Raw genomic sequence first — 22,460 nt, 5'->3', positions numbered from 1 at the left:
AGATTTTTTTGTTGCAACAATATGTTATACATATGTCATTGTTGTGTTAGTTACAAGATTACTAACTTTGTTGTTTGGCATATATCATTTCGACTATTAATTTTTGTTAAGTCTGTTAACACCCAGGTTGTTCCCTTTGACTCCTGAGGGAATACGGCCGGGGTAACCACTAACCAAGCTTTGGATTACAGGCTCTAGCCTACCTATAATCAAAGAGGGCTCTCTCTTTCAGTTTTAACTTTGTTTTTGAGGATTTTAGGCTAGTTATGAGGTGGGAGTTTTGTTTAAAGTTTTGGTTGAATGATGTCTTCCAGTAGCTGAGATGAGATCTTCAGAAGGTTCAGTCCATTGGGCAATGGAGTCTGTGATTATGGGTTGTTTGAGATATTGAGTAAGATTGCTAAAACTGCAGGGCCATATAGATATATCACGAAACAAACTTAAATTTGTGAAGATGAAGTATGTATAGCCAGTGAGAGGCAACTAAGAGTCTTTCACTAAGCTGGTGATGTGAGAAAGGGATATATCACTCAGGAGCGGATTTGAATTCCTGAATAATACTCACTGTGAAGTTTTAGTCTGAAGGTGAAGCAACTAAGAATTACACTTTCATAACTAATACTGGAGGAAACATTCATAACAGCATAGATTGAGTTCAGGGTATTTAATGAATAAATCCTGAACTATTCTTTTTCTGTGCTATTAAACCATGAAATATAGAGCATGAGCTGATTATGATAGAATGAAATACATAACAAGAAGGTTTAGGAAACTTATTGTGCCATGAAATATGCAGGAATCCTGTAACAGTAAGCAATCACACCACAACACATCAGAACAACTCAGAACTTCAGAAATTCCATCAGCTCCCTGTATTAAAAGTCTGAAATTTACAGCATAAGTTCTCCAGAAGAGAAAATCAACAACCCCAGCAAGCTTATGCGAGGGGATATATATACAATCGATTTTACAAAATATCTGAACGCTGAGTCATTTTCTCAATGACTGCGTTTACCAACTCTCATAATAGCAGATAAAAAAAGTTATTGCTATTCTAAATATACAATGAATACCATTCAGTCCTGTCAGAAACCTTTTTGACTTTTGGAGGCCAGTGAGTCGGTTGAGCACTTTGCATTAATTCTGAATGATATGCTCTTTATGGCTTGGTCGAGGTGCGACTATCTCAGCCCTGTCACCTGCATCTGTCGGTGTTGCTTTGGTGGCCAAATTTGTCTTCTGAGTTGGCTCTGTCCACTCTTCTCCAGACATAATGAATGTATCAATTTTCTGAACATGATGACTTATAATTTGATGTACAAAATTTGGTGAAAAATCTGTTTGTTCACAGCAATGTCTGTATCATGCTGGTCCACCATTCCTGAGTAGGCAACTGATGTCTCAAAATTGTGCCTAATGTTTCATCTGCCTCAGTGTATTTGCAGTAATTTGGAGGCACTTCAAACAGATGTATAATCTCATTCACGATAAAAAACAAATTCTCTATTCTCTCATAGAGACTCTGCCCAGATGCAGGCCCTGTTTCCTCTGGGGTACTTGATGCTGCAGTGATCTGATTGGTAGCAAATGTATTTACCCTCTTGGCATAGTTTTCATGGGATAGCAACCTTCCTGCACTGTTTAGTAAGCTGGGAAGGCCTCTGTTATGCAATGTTGTAAATCTCTCTGTGAATTTGTTCACCTCTATCTGCATTTCCTGGCACCTTCTATCCAATGTTTGCACCAGATTTCTCAAAGTGAGGACCCTCTTCACCAGTAAGATGGTGTCAGTTCTGTTGGAGATACCCACGGCTGCCAGTTGAGGGCCTGTACGGTTATTAAGGACATTGATCATTCTATTGGCTATCTCAGGCATAGTGCCTAGAGATGCCCTTGCTCTTTGACTTTCCTTGTGGGCCATGCCTATGAGATCTATGTGCTCATGAATGGTTTCTATATATTGCCATTGATCTGTTATGGATTGACCAATATTGGCCCACGGGACTTTCTTGATTTCAGCCACCACTTTGTCAAGAGAGAGCTCTTTCTCCAGTTCTTTTATCCTTTTCTCAAGAGCCTTCACCTCTCTGATTTTTTCAGCTACACTTTGCTTAGATTTATCATATTTTTCATTAACTGTGGCCAATTTTTCTTTAGTCTGATTCAGCTCTGCCATCTGTGCTTCTAAAGCTTCAATCTCTTTCATCATCTTCTGCATATCAAGGCTGGGTGCCTGTCCTGATGTTGTTGATGGTTCTGATGTTGATGGGCCTGTCCCAGCTGCTTGTTCTGTGGGAGGACTAATAATTTGAGGAGGTTCCTCAAGGTTAATCACTGGCTAAGGGGGCTGAGATGTTTGACCTCCTTCTTTCTGTTTCAGAGCTGCCTGTAATGCACCCTCTGTTTTTACCAATCTCCCTTCTGTTTCTACCAATTGTTTGTGTAGTGTTAGCAGCATGGCTGCTACATCTTGGTCTTTTCTCTGCTGAGCAACATCTTCTGTTTGAGGGTGAAGGGTTGCTGGAATTTTGACCATCTTCCTCAAAGCTGCTATATCTGCCTCTTTTTCCTTTAATAATGCCTGCACAGCTTTGGGATCACTTGGGTCATGCCCAAGCTCTATAATGATATCTTCCAAAGACCTAATCCTGTTGTCTTTGGCTTGAGAGGATGCTTTCTCCAATTCTAATTGGGCAGTGGTATTATGGAGACTATTTTGCAATTTGTGTGCAAGGAAGGTTTTGTCTGCAAGAGTGGAATAGACCATCTCACCCGTTTGCTTATGAAGCTCTATCTGTTCCATTGGGTGGATGTCTTTTGCAAATACCTCAAGGTTGGTTCTTATATAATCTGCAGCTGACTGTGGCTGCAGCATAGTAGGCATGAAATGACTCATAGTCATCTTCCCCTCTGTTATTTCATATCCTGACATAAGCCTCTGCTGGTTTGTGGGAGCCATTTTGAGTAAATGATTGTATAGCTGGAGTCTAACTGGCTCATTCCTCTTCTTAATGTCAATGAATTGCTGCTTTATGCCGAATTCTGCCCTCCTTTGCTGACTTGAGGAGCTGACCTCTCCTCCAAGTGTTATTTCTTGTTCCTGTTGGAAGGAACTGGCAGATGCTTCCATGCTAGGGGGGCCCATACCCATGGATGGCCCAATAGGCATCTCTTCTTCAGAAAGAGGATTTAATCTCTGCCTTTTCTCCCCTTGTTGACTTGTTGATGTAGTGAGGGGAGTTTCCTGCTGTCTATCCCTCTTTCTGGTTCTCTCTTCATTTAATGGGGTTTGGAGCACCGAGGCATCCACTACTGTTTCCTGCCTTGGAGGCACATTTTCTTGAGCCTGTTGCTCTGTAGATATGGGGGCCTCGGCCATTTCTTCTTGTTGTTTGGGCTGCTCTTGCTGCTGTTCTGCTGTTGGGAGTGGCTGCTCCTACTCCATCTCTTTTCCTTTACCTGTGCTGGCTGCCTGAGGAGCAGTTCGAGCTGCCTGCTGGGGGGCTGTAGAGGATGAGGCAGCTGCTCCAAGTTGAATTTGATAGGAAGAGGAAACCTGCCCACAATTTTCCAAGTCAGCTTCCTTCTCAAGATTCTTTGCTTCTTTTTGTAGTATTTCCTCTTTAGTACTTGCCTCTTCTAATGTGCCCTCTTTCCATCTTAACAAATTTGCATATTTTTCAATATGAGGCAGTCTGACATGATCATAGCTAGCCAATTTATACTTGAGGGAGATTGAAAATGGGCAAATTGGAGTCCCAAATCCCTAGGATATCATTTCCACTGAGATGTTTGGCTTTAAGATAATTGAGTACATGAATGTGGTATTTGCTGTAATCTGGGATCCCCTCTACCATTTGGTAGTCTCTGTTAGCCAAGGGCAGCCACTCTAGCTCTCTTTGTGGGGCATTTAGAGGTGTAACATTCAATGCAACTGGAGTTTCCATGGTTTTTGTGTGTTTTTAGCAGAATTTCAGTGAATTACGGGCAAATGCAATGCTTGCACAGTAGGTTGATATAAACTTGGAGGATTTGCAGTGAAGACATGGTAACTGAGGTACAACTGGGCACAATTGGCTAATATGAGGGCAATTGACTTAGTTGCAGGGCAATGTAGCTTAATTTCCCGGTGAAATTGGCAGTTTTACGGTGTTTTGACAGTGCAAAACGGAATAGACCAGGCACGGGAAGAATGTAGCAAATACCTGGTAGCAACGCAATGGCAGAGGCTTGGTTCGAGTTGACTTGTAGGCGGCCACGGCTCTGGAGTGAATTTCAACAGGTTGGCGATGAAATGGTCGTGCAATTGCATGCAGGGAGCACAGTGGTCTTTTGTCGAAAAGTGAGAAAAAACCGTGATTTTTGGCCAAATATGGACATTTTGGGCTTTGGCACGTTTTTTGGATGACGTCAGCATAACGTCATCGGGTGGGGCCGGGTACGGCAAGGTGACGTGGCGGCCTGTGAGTGGTCCACGGGAACTGATGAGGTGGCGGACAGAGTGGAGCAATGGTGGGCTAGGTGCTGATGCGGGGTCAACTTGTCATGACGTGGGCATGGCGTGGGCAGGCGGTAAACCAAAGCGGTAAGTGGTTCCATAGGACCGCTTATAGTATGGGAGCGGTTTTGGCAGGCGGCCTCCCGATACAATTTGGGAGCGACGCGTGGCCGAGCCCTGACGTCATGGTCTGACACTTTTCGGGAGGTAACGTACCGCCATCAGTAGCGGTCCGAAATCGCAGGGAGCCATCGGATGGGAGGGCCCAGATCCGACGGTCGACGGGTTGTGTAGATGATCGGACAATACGGCGGGGAAGCGGAGAATAAAAAATCATATTTCTGGAAATGCGCGCCAGGGCGGGACTTTAGTCTTCGGCGGGTTTTTTGGGTTTTTCAATGTTTTGCTGGCGGAAATGGGTTTTTGACATTTTTTCAAAATGGGGTTAGGGCTATAAATCAAGAGGATCTTGATTTAATCCCAAAACACTATATTAGCGCTGTCTGGCCTTTAGCTTTTTGATTTCTTTGTACTTCAACCCTTTAGGACTATTAGGCTATATTGCCTAGGGGAAGGGAATATACTTATTTTTGGGGTTTTATACACCATAGTGCTATAGTAATAAGGAAAGGGGAACATAGGGAGTTAAGTATAGATAGAGTTAGTAGTTAGTATAGGATGGGAGATATAGAAGAGAGGAAGCAAAGACTAAGTGTTTTTAGGAAACAAACTTAGTTAGGGGAGTAGATCAAAATGAAAAGATTTTTACACAGGAAATGTGGCTCTTTATGCAACAAGGATCAATCAATGAGTTTGATTTCTCTCATGAACAAAGGTGGTATTGGGATGTTAGCCAGGAGTTTGATGGGGGATGATTGGGAGGTTAGACATGCTTCATTTTGTTGCTACAAAACTACTGAATAGGAAGATCTACACTGGCCCCCATGTGTTTCCTTTGCTTAGGCCAGTGATATGAAAGAAATCATGCTTCTGCAACCCCATCTACCTACCCATTCTATTGCCTAGCATTTTTTGTTACTTCAAAGAGGGTGCACTTAGACTTGCAAACCCTCATGTGCCTTTTCTTTTCCTTTGGCATTTCCTTTTGATTTTCTATCTAAGGCTAGCCTTATTACTTCCAAGGCCCCAGATTAAACAGTTGGGAACCTTCATTCTCTACCTAACTACTTATCTGCCAAGATTGAACAGTTTGGACAGATTTCTTTCTCTAGTCTACAACAAAAAATTGAAACATGGCATGACCCAGCTTAGACTGTTGGATCACCCATTCAGAAGTAGGACAGCATCAAACAACTGTAGATATGTGTTTTCCACCAAAATATGAGATCTTTGCATCACCAAAGTAGATCATATTAGTACTTCCCCTGCCAATCATGAAAAATGAAACCTATTGGTATAGGTAACTAACAGTGGCTCCACTTGGGGATGGTTTTTCTACTTGAAAGACCAAGAACAGCAGGTCAGAATGCCTTGGCCCTTGACTTCTTCTCAAAACTTGAAAGCTTTCTCTTTGGACTTCAAAACTGGAATCTGTCACCATTGTGGAACTTCTGAAATAAAAGCCTTTTCCTGCTTATTTACAAAACTTCTTAAACTGAACTATTTATATGCTGAAAGAAAATAGTATATACAACTGACAATGTACAGGGCCGAGCCATGCTATATACATGGAAAGTAGTCAAAATAATGCTTTAACATCCGGCCATTCACAGGGCCCTCTTCAGCTTCAGTGCCATCTAAATTCTTCAAGAAATAGGTGTTATTTCCTTGTACTGCTTGAATAACAAAAGGCCCCCTCCAAAGGGAGTCAAATTTGCCATGCTTTCCCTTGTCTTCTCTTCTTGAATCCCATTTAAGCACTTTATCCTTAATGAAGAAATCTTCAGCCTTGGTTCTTCTATCAAAAGCCTTTTTTAGTTTCTCTTGTAGGACCTAAACTCTGCTGTACACTTGATCTCTAGTTTGCTGCAAACAGATAATCTGATTGATTCTTCTTTGCATGTCATTTGGTTCAGCTTGACTTTCTTGAAGTAGCTTCATGACAGGGACCCCTAATGATGAAGGGAATTTGGCTTCCATTCCATAAACCAACTCATATGGGCTGACCCCAATAGATCTTTTGGTTGTTAGCCTGTCTGCCCACAAGGCATTTACAAGCTTCTTGTGCCAATTTTTCTTATTCTCTTCTAGTATCTTCTTAATGATGTTGATAAGACTCTTGTTAGATGATTCAGCTAAACAGTTGCCTTGAGGGTAATATGCAGTAGAATGGCCCAAAGTAATATGGAATTTGTGGCAAAATTTCACCATCTTCTTGGATCTGAAAGTAGCAGCATTGTCTGTTATAATCTTGTCAAGACAACCAAATCTGGAAAGAATATTAGTTTCAAGGAACTGAATGATAGTAGAATCATTTGCTTGTCTGCATGGAACAGCCTCAACCCATTTAGTAAAGTAATCTGTGGCTGTTAGGATCCATTTATGTTGGCCTGAGGATGAAGGATGAATTTCCCCAATGAAGTCCAAGCCCCATTGCTGAAAGGCCTTTCTGTTGCAATAGGTTTTAAGGGAAGTGGTAGTAACTTTCTTTTTCCCTCAAACACTTGACACTTGTGACATGAAGTGGTAAAATTTTTAACATCAAAGAAGAGAGTGGGCCAATAGTAACCTGCCCTTAATATCTTATCCACAGTGGACTTCCAGTACAAATGTCCACCACAATCACCTGCATGAAATTCTTTCATAACATTGGTTGTTTCATCCATATTCAAACAATTCAGCAGTATACCTTCATGATTTTTCCATAGTAAATTACCATCTATAACACAAAATATTGAAGCTTTCATTTTTAGAAATCTAGATTTGGTTCTGGACAATCCTGGGGGAGCACACAGGTTTTGCAATATATAACAAATATCAGAATACCACAGGGATTGTTCAAAGGCTACATTGATCTTTGGAGTCGCCAGCTCCGGTTCATTGTCCAGTTGGTTAATGTCCAAGGCTTGGAAGTTTGCTTCAGACATCAATTTAGCTAAACCTTGCCCCTTTATCAGTTTTGTAGGTCTTATTTCAATGTCAAATTCTAAAATGTTAGCAATCCATTTTCCTCTTCTTCCCTCTAAGTTTTCTTGAGTCAGTATGTCTTTCACAATGGGATTTGGTACATAAGCAATAACATGAGAGTATAGGATGTAGATCCTGAAGTCTTTGATGGCTTTGACCAAAGCATAAGCTTGCTTTTCCATGATCTGATATTTCAGAGGTGCATCTATAAGGGCTCTACTAAAGAAAGCAATAGGCTTTTCATTCCCTTGATCATCTTTCTGCAATAAGACAGCAACAATGGTATGCTGGGAAGCAAAAGAGAAAATGATAAATTCTCTGTCAAATTGAGGATTTGTTAAGACTGGGGTTTGGGTAAGGGCCAATTTAATACCTTCAAAAGCTTGATTTGCTTCTACTGTCCAGTTCACTTTTGAATCCTTTTTTAGCATGTTGTTTAGTAATCTGATCAATTCTACTAAGTTTGGGATGAATCTCCTGAAAAAGTTGACCTTTCCCAAGAAGGCTTGTAATTCTTTAATATTTCTTGGATGGGGAATTTGCAAGATGGCCTGTATTCTGTCTGGGTCAATTCTAATGCCATCCTTTGAAATGATATGACCCAACAGCTTACCTTCCTCCAAACCAAATAGAGACTTCTTAGGATTTAAGGAAATTCCATATTTCCTACATGTTATGAATATTTGTCTCAAGTGTTTCAGATGTTCTTGGTCAGATTTTGAGAAAGGTGTGAGGTCATCTAGGTAAATAACAAGGAAGTCACGAATCTCTTTAGAAAAAGCAATATCCATTGCTCTCTGAAATGTAGCTCCTGCATTCTTCAACCCAAAAGGCATTTTGACATACTTGAAAGTTCCCCATGGGGTTGTGAAAGCTGTTTTATCTTGGTCATCAGGGTGGACTAGGATCTGATTGAAACTTGAAAATCCATCAAGTAATGAGATTCTTGAAGCCCCCACCACTCTTTGGAGAATGTGATCCATTTTTGGTAAGGGATAATTGTCTTTAAGGGATACTTGATTCAAATTCCTTAGATCAACACAAAGCCTAATCTCCCCAGTTTTCTTTCTTGTGGGGACCAAGTTTGAAATCCAGTCTGAAAACCTGATTGGTGCTATGATACCAGCTTTAAACATTTTTTGTACCTCTTTCTCAATTGAAGGGAGAAGCATAGGATTGATTCTTCTCAATTTTTGCTTGAATGGCCTTTGATTAGGCTTGAGAGGGATGGTGTGTTGAATAACAGAGGTGTCATAGGATTTCAAATCCTCATAACTCCATGCAAACACGTCTTGGAACTCTTTAAAGAGGTCAATGTATTTAGGCTTCTGGTCAAGAGGTAAAGAGGCAGACAATTTTATTATCTTGGGTTTTTCAATAGTTCCAATGTTGCATTCTTCAATGGCAGCATTAAGGGGTTGCATTTTTGGTTTTCTAGGAACATCATTTGAGTAAAAAATGTCCTCCAACAGAGTTAGGCCTGTTGGTAGAAAATTGTCTTTTAGCTGTATGACCTCAGCCTCTGCACCAGTTATTTCATCAAAATGCAATTGTTTAAGTTCTTGTATATTTTCCTTGTCAAAGGTTGTTGGACAGAGTATTTGATTTGCTGTTTTGAGTGATATAGCTGTTTGGTCCTGTTCACTCAGTGGTTGTGTGTCTTTCACAGAATCAACATCAATGTTCAAGCCTGAAAATTCATGCTGCAAGGTTAAGAAACTATTTATCTGTGCATCATCCTCAAATACTTGCCAATCTTTAACATTGTTTGGGATAGAAGGTCTGTGTTTTATCTCAGCTGTAAAACAATGGTTGGGTTCAAAAGGCAATTTGCATGTACTGGCAAATGTAGCTAAACTGTGTGCATGAAGGTTGTGGGTCCTAGGCATTTTGGTCATCTGAAATTCAGTGAAAGATTTGAGTATTTCAATAGTAGCAAACTTGTATGATCTTAGTCTTTTGTCATTGGTGACAAAATTTCCTTTCACTTGTTGGATAACAAGGTCTGAGTCTCCCATGATTGAAACTTTTGTGGCCTGTAAGGATTTTACCAGTTTGAGGCCTAGCAGAAGAGCCTCATACTCTGCCATATTATTAGTACATCTGAAATTAAGCCTATAGGCTCGACCTTCTGCATGATTGCTTTGTTTGTTATGAATCCACACTCCAGCTCCTGCCCCTAATTTGTTGACTGATCCATCAAACTCAAGAAACCAAAGGATTTCTTGATTTAGGGGATTTTCAACATCTTCTCTATGACTTGGGATTATAAGCTGGAGGTCTTGTTTTTCATCTAGTTTGTCCTCTAGAATTGTCTCATCAATTGATTTCTCAATCTTGATTTCTTGGGAACTTGATTGCTCACTCATATGCAGATCTTGTTCAAGTATGACAGATTTGTCATCACTCATTGGACTTATATCATCATTGAACAGAATGAAAGAATCCATGTCAGAATGGACTGCATAAATAGGGAAATTTTGAGGTTTTTCTTCACTGCTCACCATGTATTTCATGAGTGACTCTCTGTATAGCCTCTTGGGTTGCCCAAAGATAGAGATGGTGGCATATGACATGTCTAATTACAGGGAACCTTGGAGTTTGGCTCCCCATGATCTTGATAACAACATTCCATATTTGGGTGGGATATCAGCAACTACCACATCCATTAAGATTGTTTTATTTGGGTACTGGACAAGGGACACACATAGATCTTTTATCAAGCCTAAACATTTAACTTGGCTGGAGTCAAAGGAAAATAGGTCCTTATATGGTCTTGTGATGTCTAGATTCAATCTCTCCATTACTGACTTGGGCATCAGGTTATGAGAGGCGCCTGAATCAAACATTGCATTGTGTAATATCTTATCATGAACATGCAAGCTGGCATAAAAAGGTAGGATTCCAGTAACTGCTGTCTTTCCATCAACCTCTGGACCGAAAAGTAGTTCTGGGGTGTCATCCAACACATTGACATCATCTTTATTATGAGTCAGTTGAAGGGACTTCTTGATTTGTTGTTTGTAAATTTTATGCTTGGCTAGCTCTGAAAGAGGAATGGCTTTCTTTAATTTACCAATTTCAGCTTCTAAGTCAAAAGGTTTTTCAGATTGGATCTTGGTGTTCTGGTTAACAACCTTTTCTTTCTCAATTGAGTTCTTAGAGGCTTCTTCTTGACTCTCAATTTGGTCTTGAGGTTTGTCCTTTTTACTCATCTTTTGGAAGGTATTGCTTGGATTGTGCTGTAAAGGAGGTGTAACCATTGGTTGTTGATTTGAGGGAAATGGTTCGGTTACCTCTTCAATTGTTACTTCATTTGTAATTGAATCAGTTTTGTTAATAGGCTCTGTGACAATAGCTTTCTTAGGTTGCAGGCTATCCTTTGTTTTCTTAGGTTGTGTCACATTTATAGTTATGCTTCTTAATTTGTATTGCTTGTGAACTTCAAAAACAGTTGTGTCATAGCCTTGTTTGAAATCAAATGATTCACCTGGCTTGGTTTGGAACTGTTTGATATCTTCATCTTCATGATCTTCTTGACTCAGAAAATCTTGTTGATCATTGTTGAGGCCCATCAAATTGATGTGGGTATCATCTATCTACTCGTTACAAGTGGATGCTTCAGCATAGTTTTCTTGGAATGGAGGTCTAATTTCTGGTTCGGGGCTAGCCTTGCCAACATTAGGATTTTGATTTCTTCTAAAGTTGGGATTCCTGATAGGATTATTCTGTGGTGCTTCCCATGATGATTTCCTCTCAACTGATTCTACTCTGTCACCTAACCTATGCATACCAGTGATTATTGCATCCAGTTTCTGATCCCAGCCTGAAGGCTCTTCTTTGAAGGTAGTTTTTTTTTCAGTTCTGGTCCTATTTCTCTTAGTTATCAGGTTGAATTCTACACTGACTGCTATGTCTTGCATTTCAGCTAAAGTTCGGGGAGCTCTTTCTCTCAATTGGTATGCCATATCTGAATCAAACCCATCAGGAAAGGTATATAGAGCTAGATCAGGTGGGGGTCTGAGATTTTGGGGAATAGCATTGTAGACATTGTTAAACCGAGCACAATGGTCCAAGACAGTTTCTTGGGGACCTCTTTTGATAGTATTGTATTCAGATAAAATGTGAAGTGGATCCTTTTTCTTCTCCCATCTGTTGGTAAAGGTTTGATACAGGGCTTCAGGGTCAGCTATGGAGTTTGTTGGGAGTGACCTAAACCATGATCTTACATCTCCTGTTAGGCTTTGCACAAAAATTTTCATTCTAACCCCATCATCATCTATCTCATAATTTTCAAAGTAGTCTTGCATTTTCTTAGTATGTTGAAGGGCTGGATAAGAGCCAGTACCATCAAAATATGAAATCTTGCTTTGGTAATCTTGAGGCATAGGCCCTGGATTGGCAGGTAACTGCAGTGGAGCATATCTATTAGCCATGTTTGGTGGGACAATAGGGATAACAGGAACGAATGGGACAAGTAGAGGAAAGGGGATGAGAAGGGTATTTGTAGTTGATGGAGGGGTTGAAAGGGTACCTTGTGAAGTGGATGAAGAACTAGGAGATTGTGGAATGGTGGTATGAGGATGTAGAGAAACCTTAGCAGGGGTTGGAATATTAGTTTGACATCCTGCTTCAGAACTTGAATCTGATAAAGTCCCTTCTGATTTGTGTCTCTTAAGGATTCTTGAAATCAAGTTTAGATTTTGGAACTCAGGTGATGGGTCAGGATCTAGGTTAGATCTTGTATAGCGAGTTTTCTTCTTAGGAGCCAGTTTCTGTGATTTTCTTTAGGAGAATTTTCTAAGAAGATAGTGATATTTGACAAGGACTGATCAGGTATAGCACAACTATATGGAATTTAAGACTAAATAAAGATTGACTGAGGCAGCTTTTATGTACTCCTGCAAATGCAAAGAAGAGGCAGTTTCTAAGGCTGTCTGGCTGTCACTCAGGCTTTATCTTAAGTATTAAGATTCAGACAGGGGGTTATAAAGTTCATTCAGGTTCCCAGTGGAGTCGCCATTTATGTTAACACCCAGGTTGTTCCCTTTGACTCCTGAGGGAATACGGCTGGGGTAACCACTAACCAAGCTTTGGATTACAAGCTCTAGCCTACCTGTAATCAGAGAGGGCTCTCTCTTTCAGTTTTAACTTTGTTTTTGAGGATTTTAGGCTAGTTATGAGGTGGGAGTTTTGTTTAAAGTTTTGGTTGAATGATGTCTTCCAGTAGCTGAGATGAGATCTTCAGAAGGTTCAGTCCATTGGGCAATGGAGTCTGTGATTATGGGTTGTTTGAGATATTGAGTAAGATTGCTAAAACTGCAGGGCCATATAGAGATATCATGAAACAAACTTAAATTTGTGAAGATGAAGTATGTCTAGCCAGTGAGAGGCAACTAAGAGTCTTTCACTAAGCTGGTGATGTGAGAAAGGGATATATCACTCAGGAGCGGATTTGAATTCCTGAATAATACTCACTGTGAAGTTTTAGTCTGAAGGTGAAGCAACTAAGAATTACACTTTCATAACTAATACTGGAGGAAACATTCATAACAGCATAGATTGAGTTCAGGGTATTTAATGAATAAATCCTAAACTATTCTTTTTCTGTGCTATTAAACCATGAAATATAGAGCATGAGCGGATTATGATAGAATGAAATACATAACAAGAAGGTTTAGGAAACTTATTGTGCCATGAAATATGCAGGAATCCTGTAACAGTAAGCAATCACACCACAACACATCAGAACAACTCAGAACTTCAGAAATTCCATCAGCTCCCTATATTAAAAGTCTGAAATTTATAGCATAAGTTCTCCAGAAGAGAAAATCAACAACCCCAGCAAGCTTATGCGAGGGGATATATATACAATCGGTTTTACAAAATATCTGAACACTGAGTCATTTGCTCAATAACTGCGTTTACCAACTCTCATAATAGCAGATAAAAAAAGTTATTGCTATTCTAAATATACAATGAATACCATTCAGTCCTGTCAGAAACCTTTTTGACTTTTGGAGGCCAGTGAGTCGGTTGAGCACTTTGCATTAATTCTGAATGATATTCTCTTTATGGCTTGGTCGAGGTGTGACTATCTCAGCCCTGTCACCTGCATCTGTCGGTGTTGCTTTGGTGGCCAAATTTGTCTGCTGAGTTGGCTCTGTCCACTCTTCTCCAGTCATAATGAATGTATCAATTTTCTGAACATGATGACTTATAATTTGATGTACAAAATTTGGTGAAAAATCTGTTTGTTCACAGCAATGTCTGTATCATGCTGGTCCACCATTCCTGAGTAGGCAACTGATGTCTCAAAATTGTGCCTAATGTTTCATCTGCCTCAGTGTATTTGTAGTAATTTGGAGGCACTTCAAACAGATGTCTAATCTCATTCATGATAAAAAAAAAATTCTCTATTCTCTCATAGAGACTCTGCCCAGATGCAGGCCCTGTTTCCTCTGGGGTACTTGATGCTGCAGTGATCTGATTGGTAGCAAATGTATTTACCCTCTTGGCATAGTTTTCATGGGATAGCAACCTTCCTGCACTGTTTAGTAAGCTGGGAAGGCCTCTGTTATGCAATGTTGTAAATTTCTTTGTGAATTTGTTCACCTCTGTCTGCATTTCCTGGCACCTTCTATCCAATGTTTGCACCAGATTTCTCAAAGTGAGGACCCTCTTCACCAGTAAGATGGTGTCAGTTCTGTTGGAGATACCCATGGCTGCCAGCTGAGGGCCTGTACGGTTATTAAGGACATTGATCATTCTATTGGCTATCTCAGGCATAGTGCCTAGAGATGCCCTTGCTCTTTGACTTTCCTTGTGGGCCCTGCCTATGAGATCTATGTGCTCATGAATGGTTTCTATATATTGCCATTGATCTGTTATGGATTGACCAATATTGGCCCACAGGACTTTCTTGATTTCAGCCACCACTTTGTCAAGAGAGAGCTCTTTCTCCAGTTCTTTTATCCTTTTCTCAAGAGCCTTCACCTCTCTGGTTTTTTCAGCTACACTTTGCTTAGATTTATCATATTTTTCATTAACTGTGGCCAATTTTTCTTTAGTCTGATTCAGCTCTGCCATCTGTGCTTCTAAAGCTTCAATCTCTTTCATCATCTTCTGCATATCAAGGCTAGGTGCCTGTCCTGATGTTGTTGCTGGTTCTGATGTTGATGGGCCTGTCCCAGCTGCTTGTTCTGTGGGAGGACTAATAATTTGAGGAGGTTCCTCAAGGTTAATCACTGGCTGAGGGGGCTGAGATGTCTGACCTCCTTCTTTCTGTTTCAGGGCTGCCTATAATGCACCCTCTGTTTTTACCAATCTCCCTTCTGTTTCTACCAATTGTTTGTGTAGTGTTAGCAGCATGGCTGCTACATCTTGGTCTTTTCTCTGCTGAGCAACATCTTCTGTTTGAGGGTGAAGGGTTGCTGGAATTTTGACCATCTTCCTCAAAGCTGCTATATCTGCCTCTTTTTCCTTTAGTAATGCCTGCACAGCTTTGGGATCACTTGGGTCATGCCCAAGCTCTATAATGATATCTTCCAAAGACCTAATCCTGTTGTCTTTGGCTTGAGAGGATGCTTTCTCCAATTCTAATTGGGCAGTGGTATTATGGAGATTATTTTGCAATTTGTGTGCAAGGAAGGTTTTGTCTGCAAGAGTGGAATAGACCATCTCACCCGTTTGCTTATGAAGCTCTATCTGGTCCATTGGGTGGATGTCTTTTGCAAATACCTCAAGGTTGGTTCTTATATAATCTGCAGCTGACTGTGGCTGCAGCATAGTAGGCATGAAATGACTCATAGTCATCTTCCCCTCTGTTATGTCATATGCTGACATAAGCCTCTGCTGGTTTGTGGGAGCCATTTTGAGTAAATGATTGTATAGCTGGAGTCTAACTGGCTCATTCCTCTTCTTAATGTCAATGAATTGCTGCTTTATGCCGGATTCTGCCCTCCTTTGCTGGCTTGAGGAGCTGACCTCTCCTCCAAGTGTTATTTCTTGTTCCTGTTGGAAGGAACTGGCAGATGCTTCCATGCTAGGGGGGCCCATACCCATGGATGCCCCAATAAGCATCTCTTCTTCAGAAAGAGGATTTAATCTCTGCCTTTTCTCCCCTTGTTGACTTGTTGATGTAGTGAGGGGAGTTTCCTGCTGTCTATCCCTCTTTCTGGTTCTATCTTCATTTAATGGGGTTTGGAGCACCGAGGAATCCACTACTATTTCCTGCCTTGGAGGCACATTTTCTTGAGCTTGTTGCTCTGTAGATATGGGGGCCTCGGCCATTTCTTCTTGTTGTTTGGGCTGCTCTTGCTGCTATTCTGTTGTTGGGAGTGGCTGCTCCTGCTCCATCTGTTTTCCTTTACCTGTGCTGGCTGCCTGAGGAGCAGTTCGAGCTGCCTGCTGGGGGGCTGTAGAGGATGAGGCAGCTGCTCCAAGTTGAATTTGATAGGAAGAGGAAACCTGCCCACAATTTTCCAAGTCAGCTTCCTTCTCAAGATTCTTTGCTTCTTTTTGTAGTATTTCCTCTTTAGTACTTGCCTCTTCTAATGTGCCCTCTTTCCATCTTAACAGATTTTCATATTTTTCAATATGAGGCAGCCTGACATGATCATAGCTAGCCAATTTATACTTGACCCTTCTAAGACTAATGAAATGATTGGGATAATAGTGTATCCAGAGGAAACTAGCTTGCAACCCGAGGCGTTGCAGGATCTTATCTGCTTCTTGCCATGCCTCTTCTCTTTTATTATAAATGAATGGGCCTAGCTGATTTCTGACTTTTAATTGCACGTTCTTATTTTTGCTGTGGAAATGGATCATGTCTGCATTTCCAAACTGTCTAAAATACTCTAAGGCAAAGAGTCTCATAGGGACATATCTTGGTAGCCTATATGGGGCTAACTCACACCCATATATTCTGATCACTGTATGGTGTTGGTAAAAGTACCAATCCCCAATGCTGTAGGCCTTTGAGAGCTGGAGGATTCTTTGCATCTCATCTGTCAATCTTGGAGGAGGGGCACTCAACAGCAAGGACATGGCTGGATGGATAAACAGGTCTATGAATTCACAGTAGTTATATGGTGAAAAAGATATGTGATGGAAAACTGAAGACCAAAATACTACAGACCTTTGGTTCCCTTGGGCATCAAGCTTCTTGAGAGTAATAGGGAAGCTATCAGGCTGATAGAATAGAAACAAGTGATAGATATAAGAAGTGTATCTAAATATCCTCTCCCTCTCTAGATTCATCAATTGTTCATGAATCTTATTGGCAATGTAGCTAGCATAATCATAGTGAACAGCAAGAGGCTTTCCAGGGGAGAAGATGGACATCATGGCCAGAATGGTTTCATCAACATCCTCAGATGTTCTGTATCCCAAGACATAACTGATCATATCCACAAGCATTTTGCCTAGCTCATTTAGATATACATTTCCAATGGGAGGAGTCCTCACAGTTTCGGAGCCTGATTGAATGAATAATTGATTGATCTTTACAATTTGGGCACTGGACAGCTTGCCTCCTTTCTTTATCAAATCCATCATCGAGAGAGGAGTCAATGGCTTTGTAGTATGAAAGTGCAGCATTTGATTTATGGCCTCAGGGGTGACATGGAACAAAACTGAGCCTAAGGGGTTGAGGACAGCTCTCTGACATGGGTCATAGTTGGCACTGCATCCATGTATCAAGTCTGGGAGGATATTGACTTGAGGGAGATTGAAAATGGGCAAATTGGAGTCCCAAATCCCTAGGATATCATTTCCACTGAGATGTTTGGCTTTAAGATCATTGAGTACATGAATGTGGTATTTGTTGTAATCTGGGATCCCCTCTGCCATTTGGTAGTCTCTGTCAGCCAAGGGCAGCCACTCTAGCTCTCTTTGTGGGGAATTTAGAGGTGTAACATTCAATGCAACTGGAGTTTCCATGGTTTTTGTGTGTTTTTAGCAGAATTTCAGTGAATTACGGGCAAATGCAATGCTTGCGCAGTAGGTTGATATAAACTTGGAGGATTTGCAGTGAAGACAGGGTAACTGAGGTACAACTGGGCACAATTGGCTAATATGAGGGCAATTGACTTAGTTGCAGGGCAATGTAGCTTAATTTCCCGGTGAAATTGGCAGTTTTACGGTGTTTTGACAGTGCAGAACGGAATAGACCAGGCGCAGGAAGAATGTAGTAAATACCTGGTAGCAGCGCAATGGCAGAGGCTCGGTTCGAGTTGACTTGTAGGTGGCCACGGCTCTGGAGTGAGTTTCAGCAGGTTGGCGGTGAAATGGTCGTGAAATTGCATGCAGGGAGCACAGTGGTCTTTTGTCGAAAAGTGCGAAAAAACCGTGATTTTTGGCCAAATATGGACATTTTGGGCTTTGGTGCATTTTTTGGATGACATCAGCATGACGTCATCGAGTGGGGCCGGGTACGGCAAGGTGACATGGCGGCCTGTGAGTGGTCCACGGGAACTGATGAGGTGGCGGACAGAGTGGAGCAATGGCGGGCTAGGCGCTGATGCGGGGTCAACTTGTCATGACGTGGGCATGGCATGGGCATGACGTGGGCAGGCGGTAAACCAAAGCGGTAAGTGGTTCCATCGGACCGCTTATAGTACGGGAGCGGTTTTGGCAGGCGGCCTCCCGATACAATTTGGGAGCGACGCGTGGCCGAGCCCTGACGTCATGGTCTGACACTTTTCGGGAGGTAACGTACTGCCATCGGGAGTGGTCCGAAATTGCAGGAAGCCTGATGAGCCCCAAATTTGGTAACATTTTGGGCTCATTTGGCCTAACTACCTCTGCTCAATCCTTCATTTTTCATAACTTATGCATCATTTTTTAGTATATTTATGTCGTTTGTACGAATGAGGGCAGTCACTATTCCTAGGTGGCTAACACGTGCTTATTTCAGGTTTTTTGACATTTAATGGAGCAAAACCACGCAGATGAGGGCTAGGAGACAACCAAGATGGGGTTGAGGATTCGTAGGAGGGTTGTCCACAGCATTAAATGGCCTTCCTCGGGATTTTCACCCCCAACTCCGAGCTCTGACAGCCACCACAACCGGATCTAGAAGGCAGCCAAATGGATTTTGAGGAAGCAGCAGATCACTCTTAGTTTGGTCAGTCAAGCCCCACTGATTTAGGAGGCCAGCTTGGGGCCTGAAGATGTATAAATGATAGGGCTTTACCCTTCGAAGAGGACTTTTGAAACCTTGTTGCACATTCTGGACTACGAGCTGTTAGCTCTGTTTTGCTCTTTTGTAAGCCATTATTGGCACGTTATCTGACTTATGATTGTTATCTTTTAATGGAAAGTAGGCAGATTTGAGTTTAGTTCTGAGTTCTTAAAGGAGCCATAGCTCTCGGGGTTGGGCCCAACCCGAGAGCCTAAGGCCTCCTTCCTTTGTATTGTTATCTTTCTTTTAGCATTGTATTTCTTTTCCTTTACATGCAATTGAAACGCAGTTTGCTGAGCTAGATTTCTTGGTGTGGTTAAGTAGGTTAGTTTTATGAAATAGAGTTGCTTCAGTAGTTTAGAGTAGAGTAAGGAGATTGGAGTTAATAAGAGTTCCAAAAAAGGGTTGACTGCACACTCATTTTCACCTCTGTTTAGGGACTGGAATTGCAGACAGTGCCACCCACCAAAAACATTGTTTTACATGTTCATGCAATCTTTGATGCAATATTTTCGTTTGTAGAAGTGTCCATGCATTCAGATCTTGTGGAATGATTCTTTGCTTCAGCACCATGCATGATTTTCCTTAGAAATAACACTGTTGTTCTTTGGTTTTATTAAACAGTTAGAATAGGTTAATGAAATTTCGGTTATGTGCAGGACGTGGATGATTTGTTTTGTTTACACTATGCATTACTACTCCCTCACTCCCTTATCCTTCTAAGCCATGCCTAGGCCAACTACTCATCTCCCAATCAGACCCCTTGTCTCCCAACTCTTCTATTACCCACGTTATTCTACCTTTTCGGCCTTCTATTCCCTCTACCCTCTTCAAGACAACCTAGCTTAGCACACCCCCTCTTCATCTCATCTCTCTGTCACTGAGTCATTAAAAACTCCTCTCCTACCTCCCTATCCACCCATGCAGCCTCTTCCACTCATCCATCACCCAAAAATCCGATTGTAGAACATCCTGTAGGAACTACTGAACTTCCTGTAGAAATTCTGAACATCCTGTAGAACCCCTGCAGACTTCCTGTAGAAGCTCATAAACACGGTTGCTTGGCATCCAAACTTTGTGAAACTCTCTGAAAGGACGTTAGGGACTCCTTAGACCCTCTCTGATCCTTCCTGACCTCTTCCAAGCATTTCCCCCCTTGATCTACCCCTGCACAGTACGGATCCAGTTAGAAGCACATGCATAATAATTCCAACAACTTGAACAAAAATACAAAAATGTGTTCTCTTCAGATCAAAGTAGTCTAGACACATGCATCTCACCTTCCTAGAAGTAATGGCATCTCTTTCAATATATTGCATTCCCACCTTTACATCAGTAGGACTAGCTGATAGAATTAGGGTTTTCTAGGGTTTGTGTTTCTTGTTGGCTTTCAGTTCCTTCCTGCAGTAGGTTAATTTCCTTTGAGTTAGCTTTCGTTCATCGGTTAAAAAGCTTCTTCTAAGAGCTCATAGAAGTTGGCTTGAGCCCTAGCGGACTTGTGCCAGCTGACCAAGTGACAGCTGCGGCAAGAGCTAGTACTTGTGCATACAGCACCGTCGCTTCCAAGTTTGTTACGAACTACCGAGTTGATAAAATTAGAGAAGGAAGCTCCAGGAGTTGTAGCATTATTGCTACAATACTGGAGCCCACCAGAGCCGTCTGATGGGAGGGCCCAGATCCGACGGTCGACGGGTTGTGTAGATGATCAGACAATACGGCGGGGAAGCGGAGAATAAAAAATCATATTTCTGGAAATGCGCGCCAGGGCGAGACTTTAGTCTTTGGCGGGTTTTTTGGGTTTTTCAATGTTTTGCTGGCGGAAATGGGTTTTTGACATTTTTGCAAAATGGGGTTAGGGCTATAAATCAAGCAGATCTTGATTTAATCCCAAAACACTATATTAGCGTTGTCTGGCCTTTAGCGCTTTGATTTCTTTGTACTTCAACCCTTTAGGACTATTAGGCTATATTGCCTAGGGGAAGGGAATATACTTATTTTTGGGGTTTTATACACCATAGTGTTATAGTAATAAGGAAAGGGGAACATAGGGAGTTAAGTATAGATAGAGTTAATAGTTAGTATTGGATGGGAGATATAGAAGAGAGGAAGCAAAGACTAAGTGTTTTTAGGAAACAAACTTAGTTAGGGGAGTAGATCAAAATGAAAAGATTTTTACACAGGAAATGTGGCTCTTTATGCAACAAGGATCAATCAATGAGTTTGATTTCTCTCATGAACAAAGGTGGTATTGGGATGTTAGCCAGGAGTTTGATGGGGGATGATTGGGAGGTTAGACATGCTTCATTTTGTTGCTACAAAACTGCTGAATAGGAAGATCTGCACTGGCCCCCATGTGTTTCCTTTGCTTAGGCCAGTGATATGAAAGAAATCATGCTTCTGCAACCCCATCTACCTACCCATTCTATTGCCTAGCATTTTTTGTTACTTCAAAGAGGGTGCACTTAGACTTGCAAACCCTCATGTGCCTTTTCTTTTCCTTTGGCATTTCCTTTTGATTTTCTATCTAAGGCTAGCCTTATTACTTCCAAGGCCCCAGATTAAACAGTTGGGAACCTTCATTCTCTACCTAACTACTTATCTGCCAAGATTGAACAGTTTGGACAGATTTCTTTCTCTAGTCTACAACAAAATATTGAAACATGGCATGACCCAGCTTAGACTGTTGGATCACCCATTCAGAAGTAGGACAACATCAAACAACTGTAGATATGTGTTTTCCACCAAAATATGAGATCTTTGCATCACCAAAGTAGATCATATTAGTACTTCCCCTGCCAATCATGAAAAATGAAACCTATTGGTATAGGTAACTAACAAAGTCTTGTATAGATCAGAGTATGTGAATGCTTTATAGGGATTTGTGTTGCAAGAGTGTGCCACTAATCTAAGAAGAGTGTCTGGATAAATAGATAGTTCATTACAGCGTCACTTGGAGGAAAAATATTCTACAATAGTCACATATATATTTTGGTCTACAATTAGTCCACAGACACATCTCCTCTACCATTAATGTAATAGGGGAAGAGAGATAATAATCAATCATAAGGAAATACATCAGAGAAAGAGATCAAACATCAATAAAACTCAACATAATTTGATGTCAACACATGATTTGGTGGTTGCAATTTCCATCAATGCCAAAGGGGGAGATTGTTGGAATTAAATGGGGAGATTGATGGGCTTATCAACATAGTAATGTAGGCCATCGATGTCATAGGGACGATTGATTAAGGTTTTCGAACATTCCCATCAAGCATGGGACTTTCATTAATTAATGGTAGGATGATTGGTGGGTTAGTTCCTTTGCACCATATATAAGCAAAGTATCTTGCTTTTCTCTTCAACCATGTCTTAGAAAGATATTACTGAAGCAGAGTAGAAGCCACAAAAGTATTTCAATGATAGGCAGCAAGAAAATCACAATGCATTGATAAATTTTATTATGCAATATTCTCACCTCAGTGGGGGAATACCTATTGCTGCAAGTATTATCTACAAAGCACTTCTCCATTAGTGATCATTTGAAGCTGATCGAACAAATGTTTTTGATCCCACTATTCAAATAGTTGGCTCAACCATATAGGCTCATCAAGACAATGATGTTTTGGCTTATTTGTTAATCAAATGCATCCATTTTGTTGGTACTCCTCCAACATCGATGAAAGAATG

The sequence above is a fragment of the Pinus tabuliformis genome, chromosome J, assembly GCF_031772625.1.
Source record: "Pinus tabuliformis cultivar Carrire ecotype Pingquan chromosome J, CPIR1, whole genome shotgun sequence".
Classification (NCBI taxonomy): domain Eukaryota; kingdom Viridiplantae; phylum Streptophyta; class Pinopsida; order Pinales; family Pinaceae; genus Pinus; species Pinus tabuliformis.
This window is presented reverse-complemented; position numbering follows the sequence as displayed.